General features: G+C 41.9%; 1 protein-coding gene across 7 annotated transcripts in view; it reads left to right on the forward strand.

The window, feature by feature from the left end:
• The window catches only part of GIGYF2 (GRB10 interacting GYF protein 2), a 164,361-nt gene that overhangs the window by 1,503 nt on the left and 149,229 nt on the right, over nt 1–13,629 (forward strand). For 2 of the 7 annotated variants that reach the window (XM_007966669.3, XM_007966675.3), the window contains exon 2: nt 4,728–4,793. The exons of 2 other annotated variants lie outside the window; for them this stretch is intronic. The gene's annotated coding sequence lies outside the window, so the exon portion shown is untranslated. Of the gene's footprint in view, nt 1–1,817; nt 1,888–4,727; nt 4,794–7,992; nt 8,031–13,629 lie in introns of all 7 variants that reach the window. 3 more of the 7 variants (XM_073020139.1, XM_007966672.3, XM_007966671.3) reach the window with 3 other exon arrangements.

Consider the following 13,629-nt stretch of genomic DNA (forward strand, 5'->3'; position numbering starts at 1 on the left):
CACCAGAAAGGAGAAGGCTTCATGCCTTTTTGATACCTGACAAAGCATTTGAGAGTCTTGAGGCTGGAGAGGGAGAAGGGACTATGTGCTTCCATTCATTTGTTTATTCATTCATGCATGCGTTTATTTGACGGATACCCTATTGAGTACTTACTACACCGTTAGGTGCTGGGAGCAAAACAGACCAAACAATTCCTGTCTGTATGGAATTCATTTCTAGACAGCTAGGTAAAATACATGATGTAGTGGTAAAATACATGATGTAGTGGTAAGCGATGTGAAGGAAAAAAATGAGTCAGGGAGATAGAATAATAGGGATTTGGGGAGGGGTTAATTTTAAGTGTCCCGAGAAGGCCTCATGGAGAAGCTAACACTGGAGGAAAAACCCAACAGAGGTGAAGGTGCTGTTTCTTTAGCTTTACTGGGGTAAAAGTGCTCTAGGCTAGGGAGCAGCAAGCGCGAAGACCCAGAGACAAAAACTTAGTTGGAAGCGACTCAGGAGTAGACTGGGAAAAGCATGGAGGCTAGCCTAGGCTGAGAGGCAAGGGTGAGAGGGAGACTGGTGGGAGATGTGTGTACTTACCTCTTTGGTACTAAGATGAGATGGATTATTTGCTCTCCTGAATTCTTTTTTCTTACCTCTTGTGATTCTTGGAAAGGGGTATCAGATTCTGGAGATTTGGGCCAGCAGTCAGCCTATGCAACCCCCTTCCCCTACGTAACCCCCCTCCCCATCCCCTAATTTGGAAAAATTTAGGATGCTCAAATATTTCAGGAAATGATAATGAATTATCTTTCTCGAAAGTAAACGCTTTAAAATGAGATTGGTGATAAACTGCTTGAAAGTGCTTTTCAAAAGCAATTGCTTTACAAGAAGGGATATCTTTGGAAATTTCAGGATATTTGCAAATGTAGGGAAATGAGAAATTTTCCGTTGACATTTAGACATATGATTAAGGAACATAACCAGGAAGAAAGGTGGAAACAGTGTATTAACTCAAATTATCCTTAATCTGGTTAGTAAAGAATTTCCCTTAATACTGTGCTATCCAGCCCAGAGACTCTTCCTCTAATTCGTGTGCATATCCTTTACATTTTACACGTGTAGAACTTTGTGTGCTGAGTTTTTTATTCCTCCACTTTTACCTTTCAGACTAGTTCTCTAATCTGATACTTAATAGACTTTTTTTTTTTTGCAAAAAACATTTTCTGATTTCCTTCCAGCTTATCTCTATATTCTTTTTACTGAGCTTTCATAAATGTCCTCATCATTTTAGTTCAGCTGAGGAATTTTAATATTTTGGGTTTGAAATGCTTTTGCTGGTGAGATGCACATGTGAAAAACACTTTGGAGTAGGTTTGCCTCAAAATCATGAGAAGATGGGAATTACAAGGTCAGTGTGTGAATGCAACTCCTTGGCTAAAAGGGAGGCATAGTGATGGTAGCGATGAGGTAGTGTTTTAACTAATTGCCTTTCTCCCTCTTCTTTTTCTGTTGTGTTTTTGAAATGACATTTCCAAATTATAATGTCTTTGATGTCGTATCAGCTCATTTGTTTTCATGACTCTGCATTTTAATACTCCATATGTCTATTCTCTTTTTGTTGACCTTCACGTTGGAAGATGAAACTGTTGATAGTGATTGCTATCTGGGAGAACCTTTTTGGTTAAAAAGATTACTACTGTCGCTTTTATGATTGCCCTTCTATAGGATCTTTGACTTGTGCCATTTTCAAATTCTGACTTTGTTTGCAATTCTCCATTAGCCTCTGCTGATTAAATTTTCCATACTTTCTGTTTTATTCTATTTCTTATAGATTATAGTGGGACCAGTCTCATTAGGTTGAATCTACAGCCTATGTTGGTGTTAACCCAGGTCTCTTAGAGGCAAGTTAAATGTCCATTTTCCTTCTGTTTAAATTACCATGACATATTGTTTGGTCATTGTTGTAAAAGTCTGAACTCAAGCTTTTTTTCACTGCTTGACTCCCACTGGGGTTTTATGGTGATAAAGTCCTATGGTTTTTGCATGGGAGAGTATTTAAGAATAAAAGGAAAAATATATAAAATGAAAAAGAAATAAATAGAAGTTTAAAATAAGGTTAAAAAGTTCTAGAGTTTCCATTGGTTTTTAATGCTTTGAAAAATTACATCTCTTTAAAACTAGAGATTTTTATTTCATGTATAAACTTGCTAATAGTTAGCATTGCAGTGTTTCTTGACCAAATACTGTTTTTACATTTTATTCATGCTCTCAGATGAATGAGAAATATACTAAATTAATTATGTAGGAATGTAAAGTGATACGTTTATTGAATTGCCTATAGTTTTGTGTGAGGTTGAAAGAGGAGAGAGGTTTGAAAAACAAAGAATGTTCTCTTAATTGACCAAACTTCATTTTATAAAAATATTTCAAAGTATTACATACTTCCCTACTTTAAGTAAATGAGGAACACAATTTTCTATTTTCTTATTAACTATGGGGTTTCGTTACCTTAATTATTATTATTTGAGATGGAATCTCACTTTGTTGCCCAGGCTGCAGTGCAGCGGCCTAATCTCGACTCACTGCAGCCTATGATAGAGCAAGACCCTGTCTCTTAGAGGGTTGAGGTTGCAGTGAGCCGTGATTGCACCGCTGCGCTCCAGCCTAGGTGATGGAACAAGACTCTCCAAATAAGACAGAGTCTTGCTCTGTCACCTAGGCTGGAGCGCAGCGGTGCAATCACTGCCCACTGTAACCTCAACCTCCCAGGCTCAAGCCTTCCTCCTTCCTCAGCTTCCTAAGTGGCTGGGATTGCAGTTCCATGCCACCACATCTGGCCAATATTTTTTGTAGAGATGGGGTCTCACTGTGTTGCCTAGGTTGGTCTTAAACTTCTGGTCTAAAGTAATACTCTTGCTTCAGTCTCCCAAAGTGTTGAGATTATAGGCATGGGCCACTGTGCCCCACCAAGAATGCAATTTGAGAAAGTCACATCCACCTCTGATTTAATTTTGCAAGAAAAGTAGCCATGTTATATTTCCAAAGGTCGTATAACTTTACCCACTGAACTGTGTAATTTTTTAAGGGCAGGAGGAAAGGGAAGAAGTGGATAATAAATAAAGTCTTCTATGGCTGGGTGCAGTAGTTCACACCTATAATCCCAGCACTTTGGGAGGCTGAGGTAGGAAGATCATTTGAGCCCAGGAGTTTGAGACCTGCCAGGGCAACATAGAGAGACCCCCATCTCTAAAAAAAGATTTTTAAAAAATTAGCTGAGTATGGTGGTGCACGCTTACAGTCCCAGCTACTCAGGAGGCTGAGGCTGGAGGATTGCTTGAGCCCAGGAGGTCAAGGCTACAGTGAGCTCTGATTGTACCACTACACTCTAGCTGAGGGAACAAAGCAAGACCCCATTTTGAAAATAATTGGCTAGGTGCAGTGGCTCATGCCTATAATCCCAGCACTCTGGGAGGTCAAGGTGGGCGGATCACTCAATGTCAGGAGTTCGAGACCAGCCTGGCCAACATGGCGAAACCCTGTGTCTTCTAAAAATACAAAAATTAGCCAGGCATGGTGGTGCACACTTGTAATCCCAGCTACTCAGGAGGCTGAGGCAGGAGACTCGCTTGAACCTGGGAGGTGGAAGTTGCAGTGAGCTGAGATTGTGCCACTGCATTCCAGCCTGGGCAACAGAGCGAGAGTCTGTCTCAAAAAAAAAAAAAAAAGAAAAAGAAAAAAATCTCTGTCTCTCTCTCTCTCTCTCTCTCTCTCTCTCTCTACCTAGTTGCTTTCCTGTAGTTAATGGAATTGTCAACTTTAATTGTTAATTGTTGTTCTTTGACTTTGTATAGCAATAAGGTATCATTTGATTTTAGCTGAGAAACTGCTTGAAGATACTATACTTAAGTTCACTCCTTGTCACTTGGAATATCACCAACTTGTGAATTTTTAAGATACTGCCCCAACAGAGCATTAAAGGCAGGTTGTGATTTTGCAACTGAAAGCACACTTGGAGCTTTGCTCCCTGGACGTTTTGGCAATAATCATATTTCTGAGGGTTCAGTGATTATTTGTGTAGGATGCATATTGCTGTGATGCGGCTTTTGTTTTTCTGTTAGATATATATTTTTTGAGATAGGGTCTCACTCTGTCACCCAGGCTGAATGCAGTGGTGCAGTTGCAGCTCACTGCAGCTTTGACCTCCCTGGGCTCACGTGATCCTCCTACCTCAGCCTCCCGAGTAGCTGGGACTACAGGCATGCGCCCCATGCCTAGCTAATTTTTGTAGAGATGGGGTTTTGCCATGTTGCCCAGGCTGGTCTTGAACTCCTGGGCTCAATCGATCACCTGCCTTGTCCTCCCAAAGTGTTAGGATTACAGGCATGACCCACTGTGCCTGGCAGTAGGTTTTAAAAGTTAATACCAAGTCCCTGTAATGTAGTTTTGAATGAAAACCCCAAATAATCACTTCCCTGAAACCCCATGGTGGTCTTCATTTGTCAGCTTCATAAGAATCACTTGGGACTTTTGTTAAGAAATATATAGTTTTCATTCCCACCGTAGAACTACTGAGACTTTTAGATGTTAGGGAATCTAGTTTATAAATACACCAGCTGAGCTAATCTTTTAACCAGGTTTGGAAGCCATTTTCTGCAGAATATATTCATGATGAAAAATTGTGCTTTTAAAGTTTCCTAAGAGGTTGCTGGGTGATTTATATTAATATTTTTATTATTTACAGTGTTAAAAGGATCTGAACAAAGTCTGCTCAAATCTCCTGCTGTGAACCAGCAGAATTTTTGAACAGGTAAGTGTGGAAGGGAAGCACAAAGCCTGAGGGCTTTTGCAAATAGGTAATTTCTGCTTTTAGGTTTTAGTTATTTTTGCCCTATTATTTCTCCTGAGGTTTTGGGTAGTGAGTAGAAACCTCTTCCCTGGTGCCTGTCAGATCCTTTATGAACAGTAAGAGTAACGTACCCTTTCTGCATTGATCCTGGTGCGAATTTATGTCTTAAACTGTCATAATGATTTTTTGTTGGCAAGAAACAAGGAGGAATGCTTTGGAGGCAGGGGTACTCTAAAGAACCAAAGAGCAGTTGACTTCATGAGGGATGTGAACCAGCAACTGGGAAGCTTTCGGGAGCCATAGTACTTGTAGATAGCACTTTTCTACCAGCTGGCCAGTGTCCTCTCTTGTCTCTTTTTGTCCTGCTTTAGTTGTGTTTGTGCATTCTTACCTTTCCTCCTTTAACAAACACAAACTCATGGTAGCAAGTGGCCACTTAATTCTTGGAGCCACATATGAACTTAGGCTCTAGTGCCAGTAGGCAACGGATTGCTAACACAGTGTTCATGTTTCAGATTCTTGGGAGGGGAGATTTGACTGGTTGAGCTTGGCTCAGTTCTCCATCATTGATGAGACTAGTTATGGATGTAGGGTTGGAGTCTAGAAATGCACACACAGTTAGCTGAAAGGTCCCACTCCTCATGGCGGGGGCAGGTCTCAGAGAAGGTAGAATGGTGACTGTTCTAGGTAGACTCCCGGAGAAGCTTTAGACATTTTTCCTTTTCTGGCATTCTAGAAAAATGTCCTGTGTATAGCTCTGCAGTTTCGATTTCTCTGTTCTAAAGAGTTAACGTATATGCCTATCTATCTTTTGGTGAATGAGGCCAGTAGGTCTCACCAGGCATACTTGTTGAAATTTATTGGTGCTGTTTTTGTTTGTTTGTTTTTTAGACAGTCTTGCTCTATTGCCTGGGCTGGAGTGCAGTGGCACAATGTCAGCTCACTGTAGCTTCTGCCTCCCAGGTTCAAGTGATTCTCATGCCTCAGCCTCCTGAGTAGCTGAGATTACAGGTATTCGCCACCACATCCAGCTAATTTTTAGTAGAGATGGGGTTTTGCCATGTTGGCCAGGCTGGTCTTGAACTTCTGGGCTCAAGTGATCCACCTGCCTCGGCCTCCCAAAATGTTGGGATTACAGGTGTGAGCCACCACACATGGACTTCTTAGTGCAGTTTTTTAACAAAAATTCTTGATTTTGGAGGTTCAGAGGAGTGGCTGGGTGAAGGTTTAGCAAGCAGACATAAGCAAAGGAGAAGCTTTGTGTGGACAAATTCGTTGGTTATTTCCATTGTTTGTTTTTTATAAATTTTAACTTCTCAATACTTTTTATAGTATTAAGCTACACTTGAGTATTAGGAAGCCATATAGAATTCGAAAGGTCCAACTTCATAGACTCTATTCACATTATTAGAGTAGTAATGGGGACCGTTACATTTGGGAAAGGATCAGTGAGACAGTGTAAACTTTTGAAATAATACATTTTTGTATTCCAGAATTATTAGATAATACTGAAGCAAACTTTTTTAATGGAACATTTTGAAGTCCTGTGTATTTTTTTTATTTTTGTATTTTTTTCTTTGAAACAGAGTTTCACTCTTGTTGCTGAGGCTGGAGTGCAGTGGCACCATCTCAGGTCACCACACCGTCCACTTCCCCGGCTCAAGCAGTTCTCCTGCCTCAGCCTCCCAAGTAGCTGGGATTACAGGCATGCGCCACCACACCACGCTAATTTTGTATTTTTGCTGGAGACAGGGTTTCTCCATTTGGTGAGGCAGGTCTCAAACTCCCGACCTCAGCTTATCCGCCCACCTCGGCCTCCCAAAGTACTGGGATTACAGGCGTGAGCCACTGTGCCTGGCCTTAATTTTTGTTTTTTGAGATGGAGTTTCACTCTTGTTGCCCAGGTTGGAGTGCAGTGGCATGATCTTGCTCACTGCAACCTCCGCTTCCTGAGTTCAAGCGATTCTCCTGCCTCAGACTCCCAAGTAGCTGGGATTACAGGTGTGTGCCACCACACCCAGCTACTTTTTAATATTTTTAGTAGAGACAGGGTTTCACCATGTTGGCCAGGCTGGTCTCGAACTCCTGACCTCAGGTGATCCACCTACCTCGGCTTCCCAAAGTGCCGGGATTACAGGCGTGAGCCACCGTACCCAGCCCCTATTTATTATTGTTTGTAGCTTGTATATACTTGGTGACACCTAATTGCTTAGCTAATATTTTATTACTTACATTTTACTGTATTATTATGTCTAGATTTTTGATGCAAAGGCTAGGAACTAATAAAAGTGATTTATTATAGAGCGATATGTCTAATGACAGCCCACAGATGTGACTTCTGATTCCTTTTTTTTTTAGCCGCGGTTGTTTTTAGCAGATGGTAGCTGAATTCATTTTTAAGGTAGAAGAGTTCTTTCTTATATTGTACATTTTCTTAAATCTGGATGTTGACATAAGACGTATTCAGAGCTTTGTGAGGTTTAAAAGGATTTCTGCATAATTTGTGTAAAATTTTCACGGGCTGGGCGCAGCATGATTTACATCTGTAATCCAAGCATGTTGGGAGGTTGAGGCTGGAGGATCACTTGAGTCCAGGAGTTTGAAACTAGTCTGGGAAACATAGGGAGATCATGTCTCTACGAAAATAAAAAAGTTTGGCTGGGCATGGTGTCTCACGCCTGTAATCCCATCCCTTTGGGAGGCTGAGGCAGGCGGATCGCTTGAGGTCAGGAGTTTGGGACCAGCCTGACCAACATGGCGAAACCCTGTCTCTACTGAAAATACAAAAATTAGCCGGGTGTGATGGCACGCGCCTGTAGTCCCAGCTACTTGGGAGGCTAAGACAGAAGATTATCTTTTGAACCTGAGAGTGGAGGCTGCAGTGAGCCGAGATTGAGTCACTGCACTCCAGCCTGAGTGATAGAGCAAGACTCTGTCTCAAAATAAATAAATAAATAAATAAATAAATAAATAAAAATAATTAGCTCCGTGTGGTGTAGTGCATGCCTTGGTCCCAGTTCCTTGGGAGGCTGAGGCTGGGAGATCCCTTGGCCTGGGAATTTGAGGCTGTACAGAGCTGTGATTGCACCACTGCATTCCTACCTGGGTAACAGAGCAAGACCTTGTCTCAAAAAAAAAAAAAAAATTTTTTTTTTCACAGGATCTAGGGAATCCCTCTGTGGAAAACATTGGCTTATGGTAAGATTATCAAATGATTTGGCAATGTTGATGGCATTGTATTTTTTCCTAAAATATTTCGTTTTTGCTGATTTTATTCTTTTCACCAAAAGGAGGAAGAAAGAAGGAGAAATGTTTATATTGTTCAGAAACAGTAGGAAGAATGATAATATTAGCAATATGTTTTCTTCTGTGGTGATATTGTGGCTTGTATCTTCTTTGGGAACAAAGCACCTTTTATTCAAGTTCTCCTGGGCATAGAGGAAGTCTTGGGAGCTCTGGTCTCTTCAGTATTGGTCCTTGGGTTATACAGATTGACGAGGAATTGGCAGAAGTTTTTGAGGTTTAAAATTCCTCCTGTACAACAAGAATTTGGTTGTACAGACTGACAAGGAATTGTCTTGGTACTTTCTATTTGATAAATCATGGCTTAGGTCTCGAAGAGTAGCCATAACCAGGGGCTCTCATGATCAGTTTCTTGGGAATTGATGTGTGGTGCTCCCCAAACCATGACCAGATGTTTTCGGTGTAACTGGATTAGCAGCCGTCCTGCAAGATCAGTGAATCAGAGAGCCCTACTTTAGTTCTGGAATCTGACCCTCTTCTTAGCTTTTTATATTACTTCTACCTTTGGGATTTTTTTTTTTTTTTTTTTTTTTTTTTTTTTTGAGATGGGGTTTTGCTCTTTCACCCAGGCTGGAGTGAAGTGGAACCATCTTGGCCCACTGCAGCCTCCATCCCCTGGGTTCAAGTGATTTTCCTGCCTCAGCCTCACTAGCAACTGGGATTACAGGCACGTGCCACCATGCCTGACTAATTTTTGTATTTTTAGTAGAGACGAGGTTTCATCATGTTGGCCAGGCTGGTCCTGAACTCTTGACCTCAGGTGATCCATCTGTCTTGGCCTCCCAAAGTGCTAGGATTACAGGCGTGAGCCACCGCTCCCAGCCTTTTTGTATATTTTTTAAATTAAAAAAACACTTTTTTTGAGTCAAGGCCTTGCTCTATCCCTCAGGCTGCAGTGCAGTGTTGCAGTCGCAGTTCACTGCAGCCTTGACCTTCTTGCACTCAGGTGATCCTCCCACCTCATCCTCCTGAATATAGGAGTACAGGCATACGCCACTGCACATGGCAAAGTTTTCTATTTTTTATAGAAACTGTTTTTTGCCACATTGCCTAGGCTGGTCTTGAACTCCTGGACTCAAGCTATCCTCCCGCCTTGGTCTCCCAAAGTGCTAGGATTACAGGCGTGAGCCTCCATGTCCAGTGTTTGTACCTTTATTAATGAAGTTTCCCATAATGTATTATAAGAACATACACTCTTCCTTAATTGAGGGCAACTATATTGTTTAATTGTGTGGTGCAAGGGGATGGGAGTTTGGGGACAGTGAACAGAATGGAGATTGAGAAAAGGAAAGAAAAGTGACTTTGTACAAAATGAATTCTTCTGAAAATTGAAAGGAACTGGGGAAAAAAGCAATATTGAGTACCATATCAGTATGTAGTGAAAAGCTTGAGGGCTTTTGAGCAGGGAGATGTGGGTTTGATCTTTTGTCGCTTGGCCAGGTGCAGTGGCTCATGCCTGTAATTCCAGCACTTTGCGAGGCTGAGGCAGGTGAATTGCTTGAGTCCAGGAGTTCAAGACCGGCCTGGGCAACATGACGAAACCTCATTTCTTTAACAACAACAACAAAAAAGTAGCTGGGAATGGTGGCATGGGCCTGTAGTCCTAACTACAGCCTCACTGCAGCCTCACTGCAGCCTCAGCCTCCCAGGCTCAAGTGATCCTCCCATTGCACTCCATCCTGGGTGACAGAATAAGACCCCGTCTCAAAAAACAAAAAAAACAAAAAAAAATTTTCTGGCTAGGCATGGTGGCTCACGTCTGTAATCCCAGCACTGTGGGAAGCCCAGGCAGGTGAATCACCTGAGGTCAAGAGTCGGGACCAGCCTGGCCAACGTGTAGAATCCCCATCTCTACCAAAAATACTAAAATTAGCTGGGCGTTGGTGGTAGGCACCTGTAATCCCAGCTACGCAGGAGGCTGTGGCACCAGAATCTCTTGAACCTGGGAGGTGGAGGTTGCAGCAAGCCGAGGTTGCACCACTGCACTCCAGTCCGGGTGACAGAGTGAGACTCCATCTCAAAAAAAGAAAAAAAAATTCTGTTACTTATTACATGTAACTTTAAACAGGTTAACGTTTTGGAGCCTAACTATCCTTATCTGTAAAGTATGTCCTATGGTTATTGTGTCAGTGAAAAATCTAAGTATAATGCCTGGCATGCACTAAGTAGGCTCTCAGTGAATGGTGGCTTTTATGATTGCTGTTACTATGTATATAGGTAAATTTTGATTACAAAATTTCATCTTTTAAATTGATTTTTTAGATACAGCCTCTTGCTCTGTCATGCAGGCAGTTTGCTGCAGCCTGGAACTCCTGAGCTAAAGTGATTCTCTGGCTTCAGCCTCCTAAGTAGCTGGAGCTATACACGCGGTCCACCACACCAAACTAATTTTTATTTCATTTTACTTTTTAAAAATTTTTTGTAGAGGCCGGGCGCGGTGGCTTTCGCCTGTAATCCCAGTGCTTTAGGAGGCTGAGGCAGGCAGATCATGAGGTCAAGAGTTCGAGACCAGCCTGGCCAACATGGTGAAACCCCGTCTCTACTAAAAGTAGAAAAATTAGCCGGGTGTTGTGGTGCGGGCCTATAATCCCAGCTACTTGGGAGGGTGAGTCAGGAGAATCCCTTGAACCCGGGAGGTAGAGGTTGCAGTGAGCTGAGATTGCACCATTGCACTCCAGCCTGGGCAACAGAACAAGACTCTGTCTTGCAGGGGGGAAAAAAATTGTAGAGATGAAGCCTTAAACCTGGTTTTGAGCTCCTGGGCTCAAGTGATCTTCCTGCCTTAACTTCCCAAAGTTCTGGGATTAGAGACCTGAGCCACTGTGCCTGGGTTACAGCTAATTTTTTAAAAGTTATTTATTTATTTATTTAAGACGGAGTCTCGCTCTGTTGCCCAGGCTGGAGTGCAGTGGCGTGATCTCGGCTCACTGCAAGCTCCTCCTCCTGGGTTCACACCGTTCTCCTGCCTCAGCCTCCCGAGTAGCTGGGGCTACAGGCGCCCGCCACCATGCCCGGCTAATTTTTTGTATTTTTAGTAGAGACGGGGCTTCACGGTGTTAGCCAGGATGGTCTTGATCTCCTGACCTCTTGATCGCCCGTCCCAGCCTCCCAAAGTGCTGGGATTACAGGCGTGAGCCACCACGTCCAGCCTAAAAAGTTGTTTTAAGAGGGGGTCTCGCTGTGTTACCTAGGCTGGTTTAGAACTCTTAACCTCAAGCAATCCTCCCACCTTGGCCTCCCAAAGTGCTTGAGGTTACAGGTATCAGCTACCATACCCAGCCATCTTTGTGAGTTTTGAATAGACATGTCAGTGAGTTCTGTTTGTGGGTCTTTTGTCTTTAAAAAAATATTTAAACCCAGCAAATATTTGAATGATTGCCTTGTGCCAGGTGCTGGACTAGCCCTGGTGGTTGAGCAAAACACATGCTGTTCTGTCTTCACAGGCCTTACAGCCCAGTGAGAGAGGCAGCCAAACAATCATTTAAGTAAAATCCAAAATGTGAAAAGTCTTTTTGTCCTTGGAAAGGGTACAGTTTGAAAACACTAGATACTTTCTGAATAAGTGTCACGTTTTGGATCTTGGTGTTCTTTTTTTTGGAGATGGAGTTTGGCTCTTGTTTCCCAGGCTGGAGTGCAGTGGTGCGATTCTCGGCTCACTGCAACCTCCATCTCCTGGGTTCAAGCAATTCTCCTGCCTCAGCCTTCCAGGTAGGTGGAATTACAGGACCATTACATGTCCAGGTAACTTTTTGTGTTTTTAGTAGAGACAGGGTTTCACCATGTTGGCCAGGCTGGTCTCGAACTCCTGACCTAGGTGATCCACCCACCTCGGCCTCCCAAAGTGTTGGGACTATAGACATGAGCCACCGCACCTGGCCAGATCTTGGTGTTCTTATTGTCAGTGATATTGTATGCCCTTTGATATGCTCTATAGGGTATTTATGTATGTTTTAAGTTTATTTGTTTTTAAATTTTTGTTTGTTTGTTTGTTTGTTTTTAAAGAGAGTGTCTTGGTCAGTCACACAGACTGGAGTGTGATGGCACAGTCTTGGCTCCCTGAAACCTCTGCCTACTGGGCTCAAGCTATCATCCCACCTGTACCTCCTGAGTAGCTGGGACTCCAGGCATGTGCCACCATGCCTGGCTAATTTTTTTTTTTTTTGGTATTTTTTTGTAGAGAGAGGGTTTCACCATGTTGCCCAGGCTTTATTTTTCGTTTTCATTTTTTCTTCTTTCTCTGAGGTAGATGTTAATCAACTTTTTGATCTTAGGACCTCTTTACCCTCTTAAAAGTTATTGAGGTCCCCAAGGAGCTTTTGGTTTTTTAGTTATATCTGTTTATCATATCAAGAAATTTAAAAAGTATTAGTTCATTTAAAAATAACAAACTCATTACATGCTAACATAAATATATTTTTAGTATGACATACCTATTTTCTACACCATTTCTAAAAATTTGTTGATAGGATTGGCATTGTTTTACCTTTTTACAGATTTCTTTTATGTTTTGCTTTATGGAAGGCAACTGGGTTATATTTGCTTCTGCATTCAGTCTGTTGCTATTTATTACTTTGGTGGAAGTATATGAAGGAAAATTATCCTCACAATGATATTTTATATATATTATATATATAGTTGTAATAGAGAATTTTAATAGCTTTTACAGATAATTGCAGATATTCTTTGATATTACACTAAAATTCGACCAGCAGTGTTTTTTTTTCTTTTTTTGTATTTTAAATTTTTATTGCTTTACTTTAACACTGGGTAACCAAGTAGTATTTTTTTAAAAGGTTAGTTGCGATATGAAATCTGAGTTATATCAATAGTTTGTCCTCTGTAAATATAAAATCCATTTGTCTAGCTTCCATGTTGAATGGATATCTTATCTTATACAGTATCAAAAAATCACTTTCATTGAAATCAGCACTTATCAGAAAAGCCTTTAAATATTGGAAAACTTTCTGACTCATGGTGACGAATAGAAACTTTAACAAAATTCTAATTTTTGCTTGAAAGGTCAAAATTTTTTTTTTTTGAGACGGAATCTCGCTCTGTTGCCCAGGCTGGAGTGCAGTGGCCAGATCAGCTCACTGCAAGCTCCGCCTCCCGGGTTCACGCCATTCTCTTGCCTCAGCCTCCTGAGTAGCTGGGACTACAGGCGCCCGCCACCTCGCCCGGCTAGTTTTTTGTATTTTTTAGTAGAGACGGGGTTTCACCGTGTTAGCCAGGATGGTCTCGATCTCCTGACCACGTGATCCACCCGTCTCGGCCTCCCAAAGTGCTGGGATTACAGGCTTGAGCCACTGCGCCCAGCCAAGGTCAAATTTTATAATTGGCCACAAGTACTCTGAATTGTTTTTCTTGAAGTCTCATTCGTTTTGAAAAAAATATCTGCTACATACACAAGTCTGGACAGCCGTATTGTGTGCAGCTATTCTTTCAAGTCAAAATTATGTTCTGTGAAAAAAAGCAACTTGTTGAGCTTGTAACC

The sequence above is a fragment of the Chlorocebus sabaeus genome, chromosome 10, assembly GCF_047675955.1.
Source record: "Chlorocebus sabaeus isolate Y175 chromosome 10, mChlSab1.0.hap1, whole genome shotgun sequence".
Taxonomy (NCBI): Eukaryota; Metazoa; Chordata; class Mammalia; order Primates; family Cercopithecidae; genus Chlorocebus; species Chlorocebus sabaeus.